This window comes from Cynocephalus volans, chromosome 17, assembly GCF_027409185.1.
Source record: "Cynocephalus volans isolate mCynVol1 chromosome 17, mCynVol1.pri, whole genome shotgun sequence".
Classification (NCBI taxonomy): Eukaryota; Metazoa; Chordata; class Mammalia; order Dermoptera; family Cynocephalidae; genus Cynocephalus; species Cynocephalus volans.
In genome coordinates this window covers 9145549-9152989 of record NC_084476.1, presented here as the reverse complement: position 1 = coordinate 9152989, position 7441 = coordinate 9145549, and the positions used below count along the sequence as shown (strand labels likewise).

General features: G+C 42.1%; 1 non-coding gene across 1 annotated transcript; it reads left to right on the top strand.

Moving 5' to 3' along the window:
• The first annotated feature begins 4258 nt into the window (after nt 1–4258).
• On the top strand, nt 4259–4364 carry LOC134366292 (U6 spliceosomal RNA). Its single transcript, XR_010022273.1, has one exon. It is a non-coding gene; the product is annotated as a U6 spliceosomal RNA (small nuclear RNA).
• Nucleotides 4365–7441: the final 3077 nt, after the last annotated feature.

Here is a 7441-nt window from a genome sequence, read left to right as displayed (position 1 = left end):
CTTTCTGACATAATGGCAGCAGCTTCTGGGCATTGGCTGTTTGCCAACTGCTTTGGCCTGCTCCAGGAATGTTTTATCTCCCTCTGGTTCCTCAGCTGAATTGTAGATGCTGGAAAAGTAGCCCTCCCTGGACAGGGGCAGTCTCTGCAAATGTTGGTGTGGTCTTCCTAGCTATGGCAAGGACCCTGGGGTCAGAGGAAGCTGGTTTGAGTTCTGTCTCTGTCCTTCCTTGCTCTGTGACCTTGGGCAAGTCACCTGACCTTTTTCTAGCCTCAGTTTTCTGTTCTGTAAAATGGGTGAGCGCTCATGCCAACCTTACAAGATGGTGTGAAGATTCATCGAGCTAGTGCCGGTGAGCACGATGCCTGGCACAGAGGGAATCTCTGTCAGTGGTCACCAGCACCACGGTGACATTTCAGACAATGACAGAGTGAATTGGGATGGACATGAGAGGTCTGCCTGAGTCAGAAGAATGAGTGGGGGCTCTGGAGACAGATGGTCTAATTTCCACTTTCACATCTGTCACTTAATTATGTCTTTCTCCTCCCCGAACCTGTTTTCCCCTCTGTAAAAATGAAAGGGCATGACTAGATTTTCCCTCCAAGATAGCTCCCTGATGGTCTGGAAAGTGGTTCTCAAACTTGATCATGCATTTGAATCCCTTGGAGAACTTGTTAAAACACAGATTGCCAGGTCCCATCCCCAGAGTTTTTGGCTCACTAAGTCTGGGGTGGAGTCAGAGAATTTGTATTTCTAACAAGTTCTCTGGTGATACTGATGCTGTTGGTCTGGGGACCACACTTTGAGAACCACTGGTTGGGGCAGCTGTAGAAGCAGGACTCTTAGCTGAGCCCAATGTCCGTCCAACCTCAGAGGCCCAGGACCAATGGGAGGGGCAGTTCAGAGAATCCAAGATGACCAAGCGTTGATGGAGCCAGGGAGAATTTCTCTCTGAGCTCCTCCACTGAAGACTTGAAAGCTCTCAAATCACCTGAAAGAAAAAGTCAGACCCACTTTGGAGCACGGATTCCTCCTCCCCGGGGCAGTGCTGTAGCGGCTGCAGTTGCGTCAGGGCCCTGGAGGAAGTGTTCCTGGATGGAAACAACCGGTAATCAGGCCCTTGGGCAAATGGAGAGGCTAGAGCCTGAACCAGGAGGACTCGGGGGCATCCCCCACCCCTCCATGGAATTGTGCAGGGTTGGGGCCCAGTGCTGGAGTTGAGAGCTGCTCCTCCACCTGTGGTTATTTCTAATTAACAAGAGAAGCCCACATTCATTGTGGAAATTTAGAAAAACAGAACCAGGAAAATAAAATCACCAGTGTTAACATTTTCAGATAGTATCTTCTGGTCTGAAATCATTTATTTATTTATTTTTGGCACCTGGCAAATATGGAGATTCGAACCCTTAGCCTTGGTGTTATCAGTATCATGCTCTAACCAAGTGAGCTAACTGACCAGCCCTGAAATAATTTTTAATCTCTTCTTTCTTAAGCGGCGCAGTGGCTCTGCTAGTATTTATTTTATTATACATCTTTAAACTGAACATATGCATTTGTTGTAGGTTGAATTGCGTCCCCCCAAAATTCATATGTCAATGTCCTAACTAACCACTAGTACCTCAGAATGTGAATTTATTTGGAAATAGGGTCGTTGTAGATGTAATTAGTTAAGATGAGGTCATACGGAACTAGGGTAGGTTCCTAATCAAATATATCTGATGCCCTTCCAAAAAGGAGAAATTTGGACACGAGGAGAATGCCGTATATAGATTGGAATTATGCTGCCCAGGAACTAGCAGAAGCTAGGACAGAGGCCTGGAACAGATCCTTCCCTAGCACCTCAAAGGGAGCACGGCTCTGCTGGCACCTTGATCGTGGACCTCCAGCCTCCAGGACTGTGAGACAATAAATTTCCGTTGTTTAAATCACTCAGTTTGTGGCACTTTGTTGTGTCAGCCCTAGCAAACTAGTACATATTACATCCCCTCTTTCGAAGATACAGTTCACAAACTTTTTCAAAAGTACCAAAAAGAATACATAAGGTGATATAACACCCACAGACTCTCCAACCAAAATTTACAGTCTTTTCTCTCTGTGTTTATACCTACATCTCTCCCCAACCCCCATGCCCAAACACATAAACAGGGTTACTTTACACTGCACTAAACTATTTTTCAACCAACATATCAGGAATTATCTTTTTCAACAAAAAGCTTTTTTTCAAAATTGAGATCTTATTAGTTGTACTGAGGATCAGTACACAGATATTTCGATTTGTACAACTCTTTTTTGGCAGCTGGTGGATATGGGGATTACACATGATTCTTTATGTATGGATGGAAACTTTGAAAAGCCATGTATCGTGATTCTTTTTTAAACAGTTATTCTGGTGACTTTGCAGCTTCAAATTCAGAGGCAAATTTTCTTTCTTTTATTTTATTTTAGTTTTTACTTTATTTTTTTAAAGATGACCGGTAAGGGGATCTCAACCTTTGACTTGGTGCTGTCAGCACCACGCTCAGCCAGTGAGCTAACCGGCCATCCCTATATAGGATCCGAACCCATGGCCTTGGTGTTATCAGCACCACACTCTCCCGAGTGAGCCACAGGCCAGCCCCTAGAGGCAAATTTTCTTAAGAGGCTATCAAGTACCAGTATCTTCAAATGTTGTTAAGCTGTTACATAAGTCCCACCAATTTACAATTTAATATCATATACACTACATATTCACATTTTAATCATTCACAGCACTTAAAAATATTAGGAAAACTATACTACCAGGACCAAAGATCTTACAGAGTGCACAGAATTCTGGGAGAGCAATGATCAAGTAGTGGCTTTCTCTAGGAAACAACTCTACTAACAACACAGTAGAAGTAATTTTATTTTATCTTTCTGGTGGCCAGCTACAATAAGGATCCGAACCTGTGAGCTTGGTGTTAGAAGGCTGTGCTGTAACCAGCTGAGCAAACCAGCCAGCCCCAGAAGCAATTTTAGATGTTCAAGACACATGAAATGCATGACTGTGACTCCAAATTGCCATTTAGTATGCTTTGTATTATAGAACATAAAACCGCCCCTCCACCTTTGGAATATCAAGCTGACACTCAAGACAGTCAAAGCTTCCCATAATTCAATATTCCAATATTTTCTTGTACCAAAACAAAACAACAACAACAACAAAAAAAAAACAGCAAATGATTTCACCTCTTAAAAAAAGTATTTACACTTAAAAAATGGGATGAGGTGAGATTCCCTCCTTCTTAAAAATATTTCCAGAGGGCCGGCCCGTGGCTCACTTGGGAGAGCGTGGTGCTGACAACACCAAGCCAAGGGTTAAGATCCCCTTACTGGTCATCTTTAAAAAAAAATTTTTTTTTTCTAGAACTACTAAAAAACTTGCATTTACAAAGTAGTTAATAAAAATATCCCTCTGGATTGTCCAAGAACGGCGGCAGGGACCGATGATAAGACACGGTATATGACATTCATCAGAGCTGGCTTCTTTCTCATTTCATCCGAGGCTGGACTCCTCGTTTTCAGTTTTTCCGTTTTCTGCAGGTAAATCTTTCGTTTCTTGGTTAGTCACATCGGCCTGTTTTCCCTTTGTCCCCCTTTTCCCGTTCGTTTGCACTTTTCTGTCTGAAAGTTTATCCTGTTTTGGCTCCGTTTCCACTTTTGCAGGAGCGGGTTTAGTCGACAGCTTCTCCGATCTCCTCGTGGGCCCTTCCTTCGCCGCCGCTTCGGCTGAGCCAACCTTCCTCTTTCCCGCGCGTCTCGGCGGCCGGGAGGGCGCGCCGGGTGCCTGCGTCCCCGGGTGCCTGCGTCCCCCGGCTGCCTGCGTCCCCCGGCTGCCCGCCGCCGCCCCTTCTCCAACGGGTTTTGTTTTGTTTTGTTTTTAAAGATGACCGGTAAGGGGATCTTAACCCTTGACTTGGTGTTGTCAGCACCAGGCTCACCCAGTGAGCGAACCGGCCATCCGTATATGGGATCCGAACCCGTGGCCTTGGTGTTATCAGCATCACACTCTCCCAAGTGAGCCACGGGCCGGCCCCTCCAACAGGTTTTTAATCTGTGGATTTTTTTTTTTTTTTTTCTGACTAGAAATATATACCTTTTCAAAACAATATTTAAACATTCCAGAAATTTACATTTCACATGTGAAAATCTCCCCTAATCCTACTTTCCAGATATAGTTCTAACAGTTCAATGTAAATTCCCCAGATTTTTTACGTGCATGTATTAACACACACAGGTTGTGCTCGCTTCGCAGCACATATACTAAAATCGGAACGATACAGAGAAGATCAGCATGGCCCCCGCGCAAGGATGACACGCAAATTCGTGACGCGTTCCATATTTTTCGGAAAATGGGGTACATCTACACAATGGAATACTACTCAGCTATAAAAACGAATGAAATACTGCCATTTGCAACAACATGGATGGACCTTGAGAGAATTATATTAAGTGAAACAAGTCAGGCACAGAAAGAGAAATACCACATGTTCTCACTTATTGGTGGGAGCTAAAAATTAATATATAAATTCACACACACACACACACACACACACTATATAAATTCACACACACACACACATACACACAAAAAAAGAAACGGGGGGGGGGAAGAAGATATAACAACCACAATTACTTGAAGTTGATACCACAAGCAAACAGAGGGGACATTGGTGGGGGGGAGGGGGGGGAGGTTTTGGTGATGGGCAACAATAATCAGCCACAATGTATATCGACAAAATAAAAGTTAAAATAATAATAATAATAATTTAATTAAATTAAAACACACACACACACACACACACAGGTTATTTTCATATGGTAATGGCATACGGTCTACTTACAGTTTAGCACCTTGCCTTTTTTATTTTTAAACTCAGTGATATGTTTCGGAGATCTTTCCATGTCTAATTTAATGATCGTGGAGTATTCCTTTGAATGTATGTAACATAATTTATCAGGCAGCTAGGGTTTTTCATCTTTTCACAAATATTAGTCGTTTTATTTTTTTTTATTTGTTAAAAGATGACCGGTAAGGGGATCTCAACCCTTGACTTGGTGTTGTCAGCACCACGCTCACCCAGTGAGCCAACCGGCCATCCCTATATGGGATCCGAACCCATGGCCTTGGTGTTATCAGCATCACACTCTCCCGAGTGAGCCAGGGGCCTGCCCCATATTAGTCATTTTAATTAGGCCTCAGGATTAGATAGGGATTTAGGATCCATGGGTTCCCTCTGCCCCACTCCAGCTATCCTCTACTTTTTTCCCGTTTTTTAAGTTTTTATTTTATTTTACCCTCTATTCTTAATTGCATCAAACCTCTCCTTCTTGCAGTGATTCCAAGAGAAATAATATGCACAGGATGTGCACTGTGCAAATGCATATTGCCTGTTACTAATCAGCTGTTGCTCCAAACCCTACAAAGTTTCCTGGTTCACAGGTCTGGACCACGTAGAACGATCTTTTCGCCTGGGCAAACCTGAGAGGATGCCTTTCCCCCATTCCCTGAGTCTCCCACCCACCTGGGTTAGTCCGAGGAAAATCACATTGAGGAAAACAAGGACTTAGGGCCGGCCCGTGGCTCACTTGGGAGAGTGTGGTGCTGATAACACCAAGGCCCTGGGTTCGGATCCTGTATAGGGATGGCCGGTTGGCTCAGTGGGTGAGCCTGGTGCTGCCAACACCACGTCAAGGGTTAAGATCCCCTTACCAGTCATCTTTAAAAAAAAAAAAAAAACAAGGACTTAAAGGGAGTTTCTCCTTAAGGTCTAAATCTTTGTACCCCTCCTTGATAATTACCTTAAAATATATCCCTAGATATGAAATTTCTGGGTGGGTTAAAGAGGATGTTCATGTTTAATTAAGGCTTTTGATAAATAATGTCTTGTCAAAGGGTTTCATTAGTTTTTAAATCCACCAGCAATGTCCGAAACTGCTTTTTTCCCAATATCCTTGGTGGTGGGAACAGGACTGCCCTTTAAAAAAAAAATGGCCAATGTCATAGGCCAAAAATGATTGATTAGCATGGATTTCCTTGGCACTTCTTTGATTTCTAGTGATATTGTGTATTGTCTGTATTTCTTTTTTTGTGATTTACCTGTTGATGTATTTGGCTCATTTTCATTTGGGGCTGTTTTTTTCTTTTTTCATTTGTAAGAATTCTTTGTATATATGAAGGATAGTGACACTTTTTTACATACATTGAAAATATTTTTCTTTTCTTTTTTTTGTCTTTTTTTTTTTTTTTGTGACCGGCGTACCTCGCTCAGCACACCGGCCATCCTTATATAGGATCCGAACCCGCGGCGGGAGCACTGCTGGGCTCCCAGCGCCGCACTCTCCCGAGTGCGCCACGGGGTCGGCCCCTCTTTTTTTTTTTTTTTTTTTTTAAAAAGATGACCAGTAAGGGGATCTTAACCCTTGGCTTGGTGTTGTCAGCACCACGCTCTCCCAAGTGAGCCACGGGCCGGCCCTGAAAATATTTTTCATAATTTGACTTTTACCTTTTATTTTGTTTATGATATTTTTTTATATGCAGAAGTTTAAAATTAATGTAATTGAATCTCTCAATCTTTTCCTTTGTGGTTTGTTTTCAACATTATGCACAGAAAGATTTCTGCCCCCACCTATCCAATTATCTAATTATATTTTCTCCTAAGTATTTATGTATGTGTGTTTTATTTTCATAATTTAATATTTAGTCAGCATGGAGTTCATTCTGCTTTTATTTAAAGTAATTAGACAATTTGTTCCCAAGCCCACTTTATTAACCAAGATATTCTTTTCCCATTCATTTCTTTCTCTCTTTCTTTCTTTTTCTTTCTTTCTCTTTCTTTCCTTCCTTCCTTCCTTCCTTTCTGTCTGTCTTTCTTTCCTTCCATATCAGAACATTCACTCTTGTTTTATCAATTAGAAATTGTGTTGGAGCACTAGTCCTTGTGATTTACAATTTGGAGCTTGTATTTTAAGCCAACAATTGTTCTCTCTTCTAGCCAAGGCCTGCCTCTCCTGACTGACTATCTGAGAGGTAGCCCCTAAGTCCCAACATAGTCAGTTTTAATTCTCACCATTCCAAAAACACCCTCCAAATATGGTGACAATCAGGAATGGCAAGTTAGCTCAGTTGGTTAGAGGATGATGTTATAACACCAAGGACAAGGGTTTGGATCCCTGTGCCAGCCAGCTGCCAAAAAACCAAACAAACAAACCAAATATGGTGACGATCTGATCAGAGGATTCTGTGAAGTACGACATACATTTAATTACATTTATAGATTGGCCATTACTAGGATTTTGCCTTTTTACATTTATTATGTATATTGCCATTTTTCTTAACTCTGTTATTTGATGCAATAGTTTCTCAATTGATTTCTCTTGTAATTTCTGGAAAGAAGATCATATCATCTAGAAATAATTATTT